This window comes from Balaenoptera borealis (assembly GCF_965194805.1).
Source record: "Balaenoptera borealis genome assembly, chromosome: 3".
Lineage (NCBI taxonomy): Eukaryota > Metazoa > Chordata > Mammalia > Artiodactyla > Balaenopteridae > Balaenoptera > Balaenoptera borealis.
The window spans coordinates 40,189,019-40,207,766 of record NC_138866.1 but is presented as its reverse complement, the minus strand read 5'-3'; the positions used below and the strand labels follow the sequence as shown (position 1 = coordinate 40,207,766).

Here is an 18,748-nt window from a genome sequence, read left to right as displayed (position 1 = left end):
CTGTCTTCATTTCTGTTTTTGATCTCTAGATTTCTTTTCAAATCCTTTTTAGAATTTCCATCTTTCTTACCCATCTATTCTTGCATGTTGTCTACTTTATCCATTAGGGGTCTTAGCATATTAATCATAGCTGTTTTAAATACTTGGTCTGATAATTCCAACATCCCTGACATATCTGAATTTGATTCTGATCAAATAGTAGTCTATTTGACTATATCAGTAGTCTGATCTCTCTATATATATCCATCTCTTCAAACTGTGTTGTTTGCCTTGTAACTTTTTGTTGAAAACTGGTCCTGATGTCCTGGATTAAAGAATGTGGTCTGGTTTCCATGTAGGTTTCTCCTCCAGTAAATTGTGATTCTACCTGCCTGTCTGTCTCTCCAATTTTGAGGGCAGCAGTTTGCCTTGTGACCTCAATTCTCTGATGGATCTAAGAAGAGCTGTTGATTTTCAGTTTGTTCAGCTTTTTGTTTGTTGTTAGGATGGAGTGATGATTTTCAAGCACCTTATATTCCTGACCAGAAACCAGAAATCTTTTCAACTTTGTAATTCATTTTGCATAGTTAGTTTTTAACAACACTTACATTTTTTTTGTAACTATAATTGAATTTTCCATACTTCATTTATAAGTTCATTATGAAATTCAAGTCCAAATAATAGCATTTATAGTATTATGATTATGTAACTTTGTCTGTTACAGATCTAGGTGGGATGATCGAATCCATAGAGAAGGAGTTGTAATTTTATATTCCTAAACCTGTGCTACTCTGAGAATTTCCTGTAACAAATTGAAATGGATATTCTTTTCTTACAGTTTATCCATTTCTCAAATGAATGCCTTGTCCTAGCTTACTGCATCTATGGACCACAATTTTCACAGAGTCTGTAATTGTCCCTCCTTTTCTCTTGTTGAAAGAGAAAATGTTTCATAATTATCCCAGTTTTTATTTATACTGTTTTTGGAATGGTTACTTTTATTTTTTTAGTTTTAATTTTATTTTTATTTTATAAATGTATTTATTTTATTTGTTTTATTTTTGGCTGCACTGGGTCTTTGTTGCCGTGTGTGGGCTTTCTCTAGTTGGGGCGAGCAGGGGCTACTCTTCATTGCAGTGCATGGGCTTCTCATCATGGTGGCTTCTCTTGTTGCGGAGCACGGGCTCTAGGCACATGGGCTTCAGTCGTTGTGGCACACGGGCTCAGTAGTTGTGGCTCGTGGGCTCTAGAGCACAGGCTCAGTAGTTGTGGCTCACAGGCTTAATTGCTCTGCAGCATGTGGGATCTCCCCAGACGAAGGCTCGAACCCATGTCCCCTGCGTTAGCAGGCAGATTCTTAACCACTGTGTACCAGGGAAGTCCAGAATGCTTACTTTTAAACAGACTATTTTATTGTCACATTGCACAAATCTATCCCCATTATTTCTTTTTATGGCCTTTGTGGTTTCTTAGATCCTGTGTCATCCTTTGTCATGGGATTCCTCTGCTGTTTCTTAGATCCTGTGTCATCCTTTGTCATGGGATTCCTCTTTGGTGTTGCTAAAGTGTATTTTGGTACTTTTCAACTTTTTTCAGAAGAGATACGTAAGAACCGTTCTAAGTCTTTGCATGTATGAAATGTCTTCATTTCACTTTCACACTTGGTTGATAGTGTGCCTGCATATAGAATTTTATGCTCAAAATATTTTTTCCTAGTTGTTTGAAAGCATTACTTCATTGCTTTCTTGCTTGCTTTTCTATTTTTTTTTTCCTGGATAATACCTTTATTACATTGTCTGATTTTTGACTTGGAATAAGCTATCTTGATGTTCCAATACTGCTTTAACCACCTCTTGGTGTCTCAACTAAGAATACCTGTCTTGGTTTCACCTGGAAATCCACTACAGATATTTACAGCTGCTAGATTGCACTGGGTACGACTGACACTCTTGGTTGCTCAATGAGGCTGTTCCTTCAACATTTTACTTGGACTTCTACCTCTGGCATGTGCTGGTCTATCATCTGTCTCAGGTGTAAGTGGTCCCTGGCCTGCTCCACTCCACCAGTGGCCACTTCTCTGGCTGGAATGTCAAGCATCTCCCACAGCTGGTCTGCTCTGCTCTGCCCCATTGCTTTCTTGCATCCCATGTGTCAATGGAATCCCTGAAATTGTTACTTGTTTGTAGTAACCTCTTTGCCCTAACTGGCGCCCCCCCAAAGCTTTTGGTGTGTTCTCTTTATACCTGTTCTGAAATTTCAGAATGAATCTTTTTTTCTTTTTCAAACTCATCCTGTTCTATACTTAATAAGCCCTTTCTATTTGAATTTTTATATCTTATATCAACTCTGGGGTATGTTCTTCTATTATTTAAAATTTTTTTCTCTGTTCTCTATTCCTGGAACTCCTGTTGGACAGGTATTGATTGGTTCTTTTAGTTGCTCTACTCCTCTTGACATTTTTTCCCTCATGTTTTCTGTCTCTGGTCTTTTTCCTCTATATTCCAGGAGATTTTCTTGATTTTTTTCTTGCATTGCTTAGAGTTATATTTTTATTTTGGTGATTGTATTTTTAATCTCCATGAAATCTTCATTGTTTTCCAACTGCTCTTTTTTCATAGTAGTCTCTTTTGGTTTAAATGAATACATTATCTTCTCTTTTTGGACACTGATGAGAATTCCTTGTAGCTTCTTATGTTTTATGAATTATTTATATTTCCACTGTCTAGGTCAGTTATTTTGATATTTATTTTGGTTGTTCTCCAAATAAACTTGAGGTACAGAATTTCCTACCAACACATGGTCTTTTACTCATTTACTTGTGAATCAAGGACAAGTCCAATTGGTATAGGTGGCTTTGGTGAGGTTTCCTTTGTTCAGCTCCAAAATTAGAGCTAGATTTTGTGTTTGTCAATAGGAATGTGGATGATAGGATTTACTTTAGGGCTCTGGGGGCAGGTAGTCAGGCTGGGCCTCTCTCTAAATACCAATGCAAATTGGGTCCTCTCTGGTGTGCCAACCCCTACTCTGAATTACTATTGCATGAATACACCACATACACTGACTAAATTTCTTCAGAGATGATGTTTCCAGCTTGGCCTGGGGGCAAAATCCATTGCTGCATAGAAGGATGGGGCAGGGCACCAAAGACCAAGGACAGCAGGAGTCCAGGCTCTGGTTCCATCAGTCCTGATGTATGTGCCCATCTTTGGAGTTGGGGATGAGAACATCTGTATTCGTAACACCATGGATTGAGTAGGGAAGTTGTATTCCTCAGAGGAGATTCAAATGCTTTTATCTGAAGATTAAGAGAAAAGCAGTAGCTGTCCACTATAATAGGCAAGTGTGATTAATCCCACTTTATGAGTGCATTTGGTGAAATACTATGAATGAATCATAGAGGTTAGGAATGAGGAGCAGCATGATACAGTAAATCAACGTAATATAAACAACACCATTGCTGATCCTTGTGTTGATCTTTGTGGGAAAAGCTAGAGGGAATGCTTAAGTAGTTCCATCAACTTAACCTTGGCCCAGTTCACATCAGTTGGGAGTGGAGAGGAAGAGGCTCTGCAAATCATTAACATCATAGCAAAGATGCTATAGGCTCCAGTAGAGACCAACTTCCTGTTTCTGATTCACTAAATATCTTTCCCTTAAAATGAGCATAGAGTAATCGTGGGAGAAAAATGCGGCTGTGGAAAAGACTTGTGGAATATTACAAAATGTTTGGGACCGTATTCACTCCATTCGTACTCCTCCTTTCATTTGTAGAGTTCCTATGCATTTCAAAGACTTTTTTCGGTGCTGACAGGGAAGAAAGTTCTGCCAAATTGGAACCTTTTAAATAGATCAAGATTTTCAGCTCATCCCAAACAGAGTTAGATTTGATACAGATAAATCTCAACTACATCACAATGTTGATGGGATCATTCATTTCCTTTCTTTTTAGCAGAGTAACTGCCATTCTCAAACACAGATTAAGCATTTAGCCCTAACAAATGTAGTAATCAAAATAGAGGATGATCAGCTTATCTAGTTTCCCATCTGTGCTTTGGTTGTGATGTTTAATTTTCATTTCCTCCTTTCCATTGACATGGAAGGAGGTCTGATAGCCCTTTACAGGGGATGTTGTTACTTCTTCATTCTCAAATAAGAGCTGGAATTCCATTTGGAAAGAGAAATTACATTGGGTTTAATCAATACCCTCAAAGGACTAAGAGAAAAAAAATTACCTGTTATTTGACTTTAATACGTACTTGATGCCCATGATTTGTGTTCTTATGTTAATTATAAGGTCACTAGCAATTAGATTAGCTATTGTTAACATCTAAAATTGATTTAAATGCAAAAAGCATCAATACTTGAGCTAAATGTTTAAATATCATGACACTAACAAGAGACTCAGTCTTTCCAATTGAATTATTTTTTGCTTTCTGCCTTTTACAACATCGAGCATGTCTAAGAGAGGTGAAAAATACTTACTGTTGTAAAGGACAATGTAAATAACTTGCTATGGTCATAGGAATGAAGGCAATGGCACTGGTGGGAGCATTAAGTGGTAAGGGTAGTTTGTGAAACTAAAGTTATCTTAGCATTAAATTTGGCAAAAGATTATGCTAATTACAAATGGCCGATGGGGGTTCTTATAGTAATAGGTTTTTTTTAATTGGAGTATAGTTGATTTACAATATTGTGTTAGTTTCAGGTGTACAGCAAAGTGATTCAGTTATATATATTTTTTCAGATTATTTTCCATTATAGGTTACTACAAAATATTGAACATAGTTCCGTATGCTATATGGTAAATCCTTGTTGCTTATCTATTTTATGTATAGTAGTTTGTCTCGTTAATTCCATACTCCTAATTTATCCCTCCCTAACTTCCTATCCCCTTGGTAGCCATAAGTTTGTTTTCTATGCCTGTGAGTCTGTTTCTGTTTTGTAAATTCATTTGTATTATTTTTTAGATTCCACATATAAGTGATATCATGTAATATTTGTCTTTCTCTCTCTGACTTATTTCACATAGTATGATATTCTCTAGATCCATCCATGTTGCCACAAGTGGCAATATTTCATTCTTTTTTATGGCTGAGTAATATTCCACTGTATATATACACACCACATCTTTTTAAACCAATTGTCTGTTGATCGGCACTTGGGTTGTTTCTGTGTCTTGGTTACTGTAAACAGTGCTGTTATGAACATTGAGGTGCATGTGTCTTTTTCAATTAGTTTTCTCTGGATGTATGCTCAGGAGTGGGATTGGTGGATCATATGGTGGTTTTATTTTTAGTTTTTAAGAAACCTGCATACTGTTTTCCACAGTGGCTGCACCAATTTACATTCCCACTAACAGTATAGGAGGGTTCCCTTTTCTCTATACCCTCTCCAGAATTTATTTGTAGACTTTTTTTTTTTATTTTTTATTTTATTTTTGGTTAGGTTGGGTTTTTGTTGCTGCGTGTGGGCTTTCTCTAGTTGCGGTGCGCGGGCTTCTCATTGCGGTGGCTTCTCTTGCTGCAGAGCACGGCCTCTAGGCACATGGGCTTCAGTGGTTGTGGCTCGCAGGCTCTAGAGCGCAGGCTCAGTAGCTGTGGCACACGGGCTTAGTTGCTCCACGGCATGTGGGATCTTCCCAGACCAGGGCTTGAACCCACGTCCCCTGCATTGGCAGGCAGATTCTTAACCACTGCACCACCAGGGAAGTCCCTATTTGTAGACTTTTTGATGATAGTAAAATGGCTGATGTTTTCAAGCACTTGCTGGATGCTTGACACTGTTATTTTTCTCATTTAATTTTCACAACAATCTTATGACACAGGTACTAAGTGACTCAAGGACAATCTGCCTCCACCAAGTCACAGGTTGGGTTGAATCCCAGATCTGCTGACCACAGATCCAGAACCCATAGCCTGTATGCTATGTTTTAGCAATTGCGATTCTAGATATTCTAAACAAATGGAGTGTTGATGGAGTTTTAAAGGGTGGAAAGTTGAAAAGACATAAATTAAGAAAAATAGTGGAGTTTACAAATTACTTGCTCTTATACCAGTTTAAATCACAGAAACTCTCTTGGTAAATTTGATACTCCTATAACCCTAAATTTGGTTTGTTGAATTGGGTTCTACAATTGTAATAGTCAAATTTACAACATTTTTAACATGTTCAAATCTTTTTTAGACCCTCCGAATTTAGAGTTGAGAGCTATCAGAGTGTATACAATCATAGGTCATAGAAACATTTAGGGATCTGAGTCTGGGAGACTAAACCTAGCTCAGTGTGTGTGGTTGTGTGTGTGTATGTGTGTGTGTGTGTGTGTGTGTGTGCACCCATATGTACACCTGACTGCGTGTTGGTGGTGAGGTTCTGGTTAGACAGAACTTCAGCCAAATAAATCACATTTAAACAGTCTCTGTTTAAAAACAACAAGACCCCTTGGTGCAGATTCTCCTTGTTCTTTTTTGTTTTCAAGTATCGCTTGAGAAGCTGAACATAGTTATGCAAATGTATGTCAAGTAGGCCCCACAGGCCCTAGAGAAAGTGTATAACAGGATCTTTTGTGGCTTGACAAAGGCTGCTCAGACCAAGGAGCCCTTGGTTTTCAGAGTTGGATACTAGAGAGGGAAGGTGGGGGTGAAATGAGGAAATTTGTAGAAATTCCTGAGAACCAACGGTTTCTCTTCTGTGACTCAACATTAGTAGAACATCTTGAAGGACCAAGATATATTGACGGAGGCCAATCAGTGGAAGAGGGCAACAAGAGACCCCAAATGGAATTTACCCTAAGGCAAAGGAAGTCTGATCTGGTAGCCTCAATCAGCAACAGCACACAGAGGGTCTGGGTGGTCTTGGTATGGCATGTGGTGAGGTTGGATTTCCTCCTAACATTTTCACCTTGGCAAAGAGAATGTACTTTAGAAGCAAATGAATGAACATGTGAGGGTAAAGCAACACAACTGGTACCCAAAGTCTGCAATGTTCTGGGCTGAATACCACATTGGAAGGAGTGGTTCATTCTTTCTTGTTTCAACAATTTTAAAACTAGATTAGTGGGCTTCCCTGGTGGTGCAGTGGTTAAGAATCCGCCTGCCAATGCAGGGGACACGAGTTCCAGCCCTGGTTCGGGAAGATCCCGCATGCTGCGGAGCAACTGGGCCAGTGCGCCACAACTAGTGAGCCTGCACTCTAGAGCCCACGAGCCACAACTACTGAAGCCTGCGTGCCTAGAGCCCGTGCTCCACAACAAGAGAAGCCACTGCAGTGAGAAGCCCACGCACTGCAACGAAGAGTAACCTCTGCTCGCAGCAACTAGAGAAAGCCCGCGTGCAGCAACGAAGACTCAACGCAGCCAAAAATAAATAAATAAAGAATATATTAAAAAAAAAAAAAAAACTAGATTAGTTATTTGTACCACAAGCTACTAGAGCTAAAAGCATCAACATTTTAACACACACTCCAATATTCTCAAATCTGATATTCAACTTCAGATATTCAGGTTTTGACTACATTGACAATTATATTTTGAGTAAAAATTTCACGTTAGATGAATATATCCTTTACCTCAAAATATCTTATTTGTCCTATCATTTATTTCTTTTGAACTCAATTTGCTTTGCTGAAGATTATTTCAACTTTGGAATCACTAATTCCCACTATTTTGTCAAAAATGTTTTTCTATTTAGGATCTCAAAAAGTTCTGCCCATCTTTTTCTATCTTTGTTGCCATGGGAAGATCTTTCTGCAGAAGCATGTTTGCAGAAGTGTTTGGGTTATAAGAATCACCCAAATCACTGTAAGGTAGGCAGGACAGGGATCACTCTTCCCATTTTCTGGTTGAGGAAAATGAGATAAATGAAATGAGTTGAAGAAGGCCTCATAGTTGGCCAGCAGCTGGGACTTGAATGGGCTATTCTTGACTTTTAAAGCAAAAGACCCTCTTTACTCACTGTTGTGTGCTGATGATCTTTATGAATAGTTTTCTAGACTGAAAAGTGTTCTTCAAGGAGGAAGCAGATCTAAGTTCAAATCCTGAACCTTTCGCTTCTCATCTCTGGTTGGGCAAAGTACCTAAACTCTTTGAACCCTAGTATCTTAATGTGTAGAATGGGAGGAAATGATATAAATTTTGCAGGGTTGTTAGGATTTAATGAGCTACAGGTTTTAAGTGCCTGGTATTGTAGTATTAGTATAAGAAACACCATGCAGTCTCTTTTGATGTTCTCCAACCTTTGCAAATTAACGTATACTTTACCATTAAATTTTGAGAGTACACCAAGAGTTGTATCATAAAGACCTAAAAATCTCAGGAGAAATAAATGGTCAGCAGCTTTTAGGTCAGCATGGAGTGATACGGAGAGCTCTGATCAGCAGACTGGTTCTGATTACCATCTACCACTAATAAAAGCAAGAGTTTAAATTTCATCCATTCATTGAGCAAATCTTTATTGAACACCTATTATATGCCAGTCATTGTTCTAAGTCCTGGGGAAATAGCAATGAAGGCAAAAATACCTGCCCTTAGAGAGCTTACATTCTAGTGGCACTTATTGTATACGAGGCATTTGTTCCAGTGATCAATTGCTGTGTGATTTAATGCCCAAATTAATTATGTAAAAATAGTATTTGGGTAAAACTTGGCTGGCAATTCTTTTGCTCAGTGTGGTATTGACTGAGGTCACTTGTTTTTTGTTCAGCTGACAGCTGGTTTGGTCTAGAGGGTGCCAAACAGGCTCATTCAGATGCCTGGCACCTGTGAGGATGGCAGGAAAGCTGAGCTCACTGGAACAAACCCCTCTCTCTCTTCATGTAGTTTCATATGGTTTTTCTAGCAGGACAGTCATACTTCTTATATGGCAGATGGCTTCCCACAGAGAGAGTGTTCGTGGAGACCAAGGCAGAAGATGAAAGTCTTCTTCTGACTCAGACTTGGAAGTCAAGCAGTATTACTTCAGTTGCATTTTATTAATGACAACTGAGGGCCTATGGCCAGTGTGGGTTCAAGGGGAGGGGAATTAGATCCCATCCTCCCATAAGAGGAATGTCCAAAAAACCGTGGCCATCTTCAAGCTGCACTTTATGTGTGTTATCTCATTTAGTCCTTACAACAACAACTCTATGAAATAGGTACCCTTAAATTATACTCATTTTACAAACAAGGAAACTGACACAGAGAAGTTAAGTAATGTGCCCAAGATTATGCAGTCAGTCAGTTGCAGAGCCAAGATTAAAAAATGGGAATCTAGATCCAGAGTCCAATATTTTAACCACTGCACTTTACTCCCTCATATGATTTGCACTACCTTGGACAATCTATTTAAAATGACTGGGTCTCAGTTCCTCATGCACAAAATGAGAGGCTAAGAATAGATGAGATTTTCATCTCACACCTGTTATGATGGCCACTACCAAAACCCAAAAAATAGCAAGTATTGGCAAGGATGTGGAGAAACTGGAACACTTGTGCACTGTTGGTAGGAATGTGAAATGGTGCAGCCACTATGAGAAACAGTATAACAGTTCCTCAAAAAATTAAAAATAGAATTACCATATGACCAGCATTCCACTTCTGGGTATATACCCAAAAGAATTAAAAGCAGAGTCTCAGAGAGATATTTGTACACCCATTTTCATAGCAGCATTATTTATAATAACCAAAAAATGGAAGATAAAACCCAAGTGTTCATTGATGTATGAATGGATAAATGTGGTATATACATAAATGGAATATTATTTAGCCTTAAAAAATGAAGTTCTGACACATGTTACAACATGGATGAAACTTGAGGATATTTTTCTAAGTGAAATAAGCTAGTCACAAAAGGACAAATGTTCTATGATTCCATTTATATGAAGTGCCTAGAGTAGTCAAATTCATAAGTCAGAAAATAAAAGGGTGGTTGCCAGGAGCTAAAAGGAGGGAGGAATGGGAAGTTTTTGTTTAATCGGTATAGAGTTTCAGTTTTGCAAGATGAAAATGATTCTGGAGATTGGTTGCACAACAATGTGAATGTACTTTACTGTAAAAATGGTTACAACAGTAAATTTCATATTCTGTGTATTTTGCCGCAATTAAAAATAAAAAAGAATGGATGAATTTCATCAACTTTTTACAATTCTTTGTAACTTTTATCCTATATCTAGTATAATAGTAGTTGCTTCTGCTAGACTTAGAAATAAATTTGTAACAAGTATATTCCAATTAAGGGTTGGTGCCTAGTCTCATAACTTTACAAAAAGAAATGAATTAAGTCATAAGAAAGCAGAGCACATTATATAATTTTTTTCCCAAACATTGAAATAATGAGTCATTAAGAAAGGTGTCTAGTGATGTGTACAGAAAGTGACTAAAATACACAATATAATTAGCAAACCAAACAGTGGAAGGCAAACTCAGACAGGACTCCTTGCCCATCAGAACAGGCCAAAGCAAACAAGTGTATTTTGTATTGTGCTGTGAAGGTCAATAAACTCAGACTTGGCCAGTGCAGGAGCGGGAGAGAGATGCAGAAACCAGGACCTTTGGAATTGAACCTCACCCCAAAATTCAAATTATAGGATAGAACTCAGATGTTAGCTGTGTTTCTGTTGCCTGGAAGGTGACTTGGGGGGAAAAAACAACCAACCAGGTTCAGGGTTTCAGAAAACTATTTCACCAGGCCATTTAAGGGAGAGCAAGTTTGATTTCAAGGTTTAATCAGAAGGTGAATGTAACTGTTTTTTCAGGTGACCAGAGGGCAGATAAGGAAGTATTCCAGAGGCACCACTAAACCCCAGGGCAAGAGAGAGAAAAGGAAATGGTGTTCTTTCCTCACTTAACATTTTTCTTCCTGACTATCCAAGTAAACATGCTCATTGAAAATACAGTATGATGGACAGTTGTTATTTTGATGGCCTAGCAGCTCTCTTCTTTTCTCGGTACATTGCACACTCCTTATCACACTAACCATCTGGCCATAGTGGGTGCTGCTGTCTTTTTTTTTTTTTTAATTCTGCTACAGCATGGGAAATGCAGGCTGCACTGACTTGCCCCAAACTCAAGGAGAACAGATCCTGTTACCTCCTGGTTGATGCTGTCTTCTTCCATAAACCTGCCTTCCTGTGCACTACCCTCCCCTCCCTCCCTATCACCACCCTGGCCGCTCTGATTGGATATGTGATCTAAAATGGGCCAATGAAAATTTTTTGTTGAGATTATTTTAGCTGGATCTGCCACACCACCCAAAGAATGAGGGAACATTCTCTGCCTCTGTAGTGGAAAAACTAGAAAATGTGAATCCAGGAGCTTCTGGCAACAGAGTCCTATGGCTGTGGAGAAGGCAGATCTATCATAGAAGACATTGATCCCAATGTGCAGAGAGGAGGGGGAAGGAGATTTGGAAAGAGTCCCTGGTTCCAGTCAGTCCTAGTAACTGGTTCAGTAAGCCAACAAATATCCCTTTAATTAAGGTAGTTTGATTTCGGTTTCTGTCACTAACAGTCAGAAGAGCTCTGACTTGTATCAAACAAAAAAGTATAAAGAAACAGAATAATATGCATCTATAGTGCTACTCCCCAGGGGCAACAACTGATAACGTTCTGTCATATGTACTTGTGATCTTTTCACTATGCTTTATTTTTATTTTATTTTTTTAGTATTTTATTTATTTATTTATTTATTTATTTATTTATTTATTTATTTATTTATTTATTTTTGGCTGCGTTGGTTCTTCGTTGCTTTGCGCCGGCTTTCTCTAGCTGCGGCGAGCAGGGGCTATTCTTCCTTTCAGTGTGCGGGCTTCCCATTGCGGTGGCTTCTCTTATTGCGGAGCATGGGCTCTAGGCACACGGACTTCAGTAGTTATGGCACGTGGGCTCAGTAGTTGTGGCTCCCGGGGCTTGGTAGTTGTGGCGCACGGGCTTAGTTGCTCCGTGGCATGTGGGATCTTCCTGGACCAGGGCTCGAACACGTGTCCCCTGCATTGGCAGGTGGATTCTTAACAACAGTGCCACCAGGGGAGTCCCGAGCTTTATGTTTGTTTGTTTTTCATTATATCATTCTCCAGTATTATTGAAAATGTTAATTACAAATTACGGTTTTCACTACTGTTCCCGTAATATTGGATGTTTAGGTTATTTCCAAGTTTTTGATGCATAGTGGGCATAAATTTTTGTTTGTATTTCAAATTATTTCATTGGGATAGAAAGAGAATTACAGAATCAAAGAATATGAATAGTGACTTTTTAAGTTTTTTACTTCTGTTTTTTTGGTTGCACTGTGCGGCTAGTGGGATCTCAGTTCCCCAACCAGGGACTGAACCCAGGCCACGGCAGTGAAAGCCAGGAATCCTAACCACTAGGCCACCAGGGAACTCCCCAAAGTTTTTTACTTCTGTTGAAAAAGTGATATATGATAAAAAGAGTTAAATATAAACCTTAACAAGTTAGCCTTCCATCTCTGACCTTCAATCATGCTTCTTCTTCCTCAGATTCTTTCTCTGTCTCTCTCTGTCTCTCTCTCTCGCTATATATATATATATATATATATATATATATATATATATATATATATATAAATGTGAACACTTGGGTTTTATCCTCCATTTTTTTTTGAATTTTATTTTAATTTTTTATACAGCAGGTTCTTATTAGCTTCCTCCATTTTTTGGTTATTATAAATAATGCTGCTATGAAAATGGGTGTATCTTCCACAGCCACTTTTTAAAAAGCCTATCAAATCATGGTGGTAGAAATACTATTGTGTACTTTGACTTTAACAATTTTAACAATGTATTTTTAAATAGCTGCTTGGCATTTAATTGTCCCCCTCCCAATGAAGGACATTTAGGCTTTTTCTAGTCTTTTGCCACTACAAATAAGTCTGTATTGAGTACCCTTATATAAATGAACATCACAACTGTGCAAATATATCAGTAAAACAGACCTCTAGAGGAGAAAGTACTAAGTCAGAGTATGTGCATTTTTATTGTGCTAGGCATTCCCCAAATTTCTCCACAGTGGTTACTACAAACAGGCTCCCACCAGTAATATATGAAAGAGTATGCTTCCCGATACTTTCACCAAGATAACATATTAACAAATTTTTATATCTTTGCCCATGTGATCAACAAAAATTTGTTTCTTTTTGTTCTTGTAATTTGATGAATTGCCCTCTGGAACGGTTGTACTAATTTATACTTCCATCTGTAATATGTCAAACTATCTGCCTTGTTGCATCTTCACCAGCATTAAATACCATTATTACTTTAAACCTTCACTAATTTAAAAGGAGATAATAGTATCCTGTTCCATTTTTCAAGCTGGCATCTTATTTTATTCATTCATGCAACATATATTTTCCAGGCACCTATAGTGTGGCACATTGTTCTGACAACAGTGGTAAGATACCCTCCTTGCCCTCAAGGTGCTTACATTTTTTTGATTACTTGTGAGTCTGAACATTAAAAAATGAGCAGTTTCAAGTTGTATTTTAAACTAGGAATTGTGCATTGCCTCAGATGTTTTAAGGAGATAGGAGATAATGGTAACTTAAAGATGATGTTTATCATTCTGATGGAAGTGGCATCTATAGATCTGTAGTGGGAAAATGGCATTTCCTGACTCATTTATATGACAACTTCCATTCTGTTACCTAGAAGGGAAAGTCCAGAGGTTTCAAGAAAGTAAACTAAATACAGTGGCAGATACCATTAATTGACCCCCAGTGTCTATTGTCCTCTTCTTCCTTTTAGGAATAGAATTATCTGACCTTTTAGTAGGACATATGGCCACTTAGCTAGAGATATATTTCCCTGGGAGCTAGGCATTGGACATGTGACTGGGATTGGGCCAATGATATGTAAGAAGTGACATAAGCAATATCTTGATTGTTTCTTAAGATGGAATCTCCTCCTCTAGACTTCTTTCTTCCTTCAGGCTGGGAAATGACAGGGATTGGAAACCAATGTTGAGGGTCACAGAGACAAACTGCCAGCCTGGGATTTTAGATGACCCGGTGAGGCAGAACTACCTTGTCAACCTAGACTATTCATCTCTGGACTCTTACATGAAAGATATAAACTTCTATCTTATTGAAGTCACTGTAATATGTGGCCTCTGGAACAGCAGATTGGCTCATTTACTAATTGATATATGTACATAATGTGACATGGTATAATAGGTACTACAGAGACCTAAAATATCTGTTCTAATTGGCCTCTGTAAAGCCTGAAATTTCCTCATTAGAGAGTCCACCTTCTGAGTTAAGGTCTCACAAAATAGATTCTGTAGAATACTAGCTTCTCAGTTAATAAGAGATATTGAGATGTTGCTAGAAGAAAAGGGCTAGTGTAAATTAAAATTGGGACATGCAGAGTCTTAGCACGTTTCTTTACTGCAAGCTTTCTCAGATAATTTCACATGCTGGTGTGCATCATGAACATTCAAGAATGTCATAAAATACATATTCAAAAAATACGTTTCAAAAAAAAAAAGCATTTCTAAAACTTAAGTGATCACTTAAGTGGCCAAAATTGAATCCATTTTTGTGGATTTTGTGAGCATTTTAAAGGACTAATGTTCTTTGGAACATATCTTGGGAAAAGCTATTAAGACTTTAGACTCCAAGAATACTTTTTAAGGATTCTCAATGAGAGGCTAAGAAATTTACATATCTCCTGGTCATGAACATTTTCTCTAATAGATTTTGGAAGCTTTTGATCTTGGCAGTAACCCTAAAAAGAGGAGTGAGCTTATATGTAGATTCAGTGATTTGTTGGGGGAGGGGTCTGGCAGAAGGATGATAGTAGACTTAGTACTCTGGGACTACTCTAGGCAGCTTAGGTCACTGAAGTATGACCAATAAATCTGATGATCTCATCTCTCTGTACATTAGTCAGTTATTGCTGCAATAATGTGCATAAAAAAACCCCATAATATCTTAGTGACTTACGTGACAAATATTTTTCTCACCCCCAGATCTGAGGGTCAGCTAGAGTGACTGTGATTTGGGCTGTGAATTGAGTTCAGATCTGATCCACATGTCCTCCATTCTGCAATCAACAGGTGCCCAGGGAATGTTGTTCTCATGGCAAAAGTATAAGAGGGTGGAAGACTCCCTGGTGGCACAGTGGTTAAGAATCCGCCTGCCAATGCAGGGGACACAGGTTTGACCCTTGGTCCGGGAAGATCCCACATGCCGTGGAGACTAAACCAGTGAGCCGCAACTACTGAGCCTGCCCTCTAGGGCCCGTGTGCCGCAACTACTGAGTCCACTTGCTGCAACTATTGAAGCCCACCCGCCTAGAGCCCGTGCTCCGCAACAAGAGATGCCACTGCAATGAGAAGCCTGCGCACCTCAGCGAAGAGTATCCCCAGCTCGCCGCAACTAGAGAAAGCCTGCGTGCAGCAATGAAGACCCAACACAGCCAAAAAGAAAAAAAGAAAAAGAAAAGAAAAAAGTATAAGAAGGTGGAATCTCTAAGGCAGCAAGTCAATCCATACAGGTACATTTAAAGCTTTGGTTGGATATTATATCTGCTCACATTCCATTGGCCAAAGCAGGTCACACAGCCAAGCTCAATATCAGTGAAACAGAGAAATATAATCACCTCAAGAACAAGGTGCTGCAGAGCCAAGTGGCAAAGGTTATGGTTATATATGTATTGAAATCTTTGGTTATCTGCTTAACTGAGTGATTTCACTTATAGAGATTAATCTTAATGAAATAATTATGGATATGCCCAAAGATATACCTACACAGATATTCTTGAAGGCATTTCTCAATAATAAAAAATACTAGGAACAAAGAAAAAAAACTGGAAACACTTGAAATTTAATAGTAGAGAATCAGTTGAATAAATTGCAATCTGTCCAAACAATGGAATCCTATGTAGTAACTTAAAAGTTAACAGTAATAAGTAACAATTATTATGTGTTTTGCTAAGTATATTGCATGCATGCTTTTGTATAATCCTTGCAGAAAGTCTGTAAGGTAGGTACTATAATTATTCCCAGTTTACAGATGAGGACCTTGATGCACAGGAAGATAAAGTAATCTGCCCAGGGCCAATCAAGTAGTAAGTGGCAGTATGTGATGGTTAATTTTAGATGTCAACTTGACTGGGCCATGGGATGCTCAGATATTTGGTTGAACATTAAGATCAAAAAGGCTGACCTTCACCTGAGTAAGAGAGAATTCTTCTTCCCTGATTGCCTTTGAACTGGAATTTTATTTATTTATTTATTTATTTATTTTAAATTACTTGCTTCTGGTCTCAAACTGAAACACTGGCTCTTCCTGGGTCCCAAACCTGCTGGACTTCAGACTAAAACTATACCATCAACTCTTCTGGTTCTCAGGCCTTTGGACTTGGACTGGAACTAAGCCATTGACTTCCCTGGCTCTCCAGCTTGCTGAGACACCCTGACAATCTTGGGACTTGTGAGCCTTCATAATCGAGTGAGCCAACTCCTTATAATAAATCATATATATATATATATATATATATATATATATGTACATGTGTAGAAATATTGTGAGTTCAGTTCCAGACCACTGCAATAAAGCGAATATTGCAATAATGAGTCACACGAAGTTTTTGGTTTTCCAATGTGTATAAAAGTTATGCTTACACTATACTGTAGTCTATTAAGTGTGCAATAGCATTATGTCTAAAAAAAACTGTACACAGTTTAATTAAAAAATACTTTATTGCTAAAAAATGCTAACCATCATTTGGCGATGCAGGGTTGCCACAAACCTTCAGTTTGTAAAAAAAATGCAGTATCTGTGAAGATCAATAAAGCAAAGAGCAATAAAACAAGGTATGCCTGTCTATAGATAGTGGTTAAAAGGGTAAGCTTTGCTCAATGAGAAAAGAACAGTCTCTTCAACAAATGGTGCTGGAAAACCTGGATATCCACATGTAAAAAATGAAGTTGGACCTTTATCTTATGCAACATACAAAAATTAATTCAATGGATTAAAGACCTAAATGTAAGACCCCAAACTTATAGAACTAGAAGAAAATATAAGAGAAAGTCTTCATGACACTGGATATGGCAATGATTTCTTGGATATGATGCTAAAAGCACAGTCCACAAAAGCAAAAATAGACAAATGGGACTACATCAAACTTAAAAACTTTTGTTCATCAAAGGACATAATCAATGGAATGAAAAGACAGCCTTAGAATGGAAGAAAATATTTGCAAATCATATATCTTAAAAGAGGTTAATATCCAGAAAATATAAAGAATTCCTACAACTCAACAACAAAAAAATCAAATAACCAAATTTAAAAAGGGGCAAAGGACTTAAATAGACATTTCTCCAAAGATGATATACAAATGGCTAACAAGCACAGGAGGAGTGAAATTAAAAAATGATAATGCATTTCATGATTAATCATTGTCTATAGAGTTTAAAATCCTTATTATAAATGCTATATCATCCACTGAGAACATCCTTTCTCTCTGCCCTGCCAGAGTGCTCCTACTCATTCTTTGAAATACAATATCACCTTGCCTGTGGGGCCTTGTACAACTCCTAGGGACATGTTGTACATACCTCTTTTGTAGTACTTTAGCATGAATAGGTCCATATCAGTCCACTTAACTTAGTTCTTAGATGCTACAGTCTGGCCTGTTCATCTTTGAATCCCAAGTGATGAGCCGGGCACTTGGCACATGGATGCTGGGGTTTGGCTTAAATTAAGTAAACCGATTCAACAAGGCCAAGCTTTGAGAGCTTTTCTGCTCTGGTGTTTCTAGAGTTTGGAAGTGGTTCTTTATCAGAAGTTTGCTCCTCTGGTACAGGAGCTTGGGCCCAGATCACAGACCTGGTTTTATGTTTATGTACAAGTGCATTGGCATTTTTAAGACTTGGACTTCATCAAATTGGCACTGGGGAGCTCAAATCTCCACTGAATGTTGCCATATTTTAAAATTTACATCAGAGAAAATGAATGGGGAACACTTATGAAATCTATGACCCAGACCCCTGAGAAGTATGCATATGAGGTATGTGATCATCAGGCATAGAAAGTGATATGATCAGATTCAGGGTATTTTATCAAAGATTACACTTAACTGTTTTCTTTACTTTATAAAAATTATCTTGGTTTACAGACACATCTAATAGTTTTCATGGAGAAATCTGACTAAGACAGACTGAAAAGTGGTCTGTCAGTGTGAACTAATGAAAAATTTGGAATAACAGAAAAAAAGAATTAAAAGGCAGTTTTATTTATAGGCCATGTAATAACAGAAAAAAATTTTCTTGTAGGCTCCATGGCGATCTGCTGTGTTAAAAGAGAGGATTACTTTGTATTTAACATTTCAATGGCTACTGTATTTGAGAATGCATTTAAGGGGTTTAAAGTGTTTAATAAATAGTTTTCCACCTTAGATGCTTTACATATGGACCCAATCTGGTTCATGTATTTAATTTACATTGTTAATATGCACCATTTAAAATAACTACTGGCTGATGATCTTCAGTTTCTCTGCACCACCTACATTGCACTGACCAGTTAAAACTTCAATTTGCATTGAGATTTAGGTCAGTAATAGAGAAGCTACTGCATGAATCCTCACTATTTAAAGTGTGGTCCCCAGGCTAGTAGTATCAGCATCACCTGGGAGCTTGTTGGACAAACAGAATCTCAAGCCTCACCCCAAACCTACTGAATCAGAATCTACACTTAATCAAGATCTTCAAGCTATTTATATATGCACATTAAAATTAGAAAACACTAGCTTGCAGCACTCATCTCCAAAGTGGGGTATAT

General features: G+C 38.0%; 1 long non-coding RNA gene across 1 annotated transcript; it reads left to right on the top strand.

Annotated features, from left to right (window-relative positions):
• The first annotated feature begins 12,524 nt into the window (after positions 1 to 12,524).
• LOC309626215 lies at positions 12,525 to 18,365 on the top strand. Its single transcript, XR_014243037.1, has 2 exons — positions 12,525 to 15,461; positions 16,318 to 18,365. It is a non-coding gene; the product is annotated as an uncharacterized lncRNA (long non-coding RNA).
• The last annotated feature ends 383 nt before the right edge of the window (positions 18,366 to 18,748 follow it).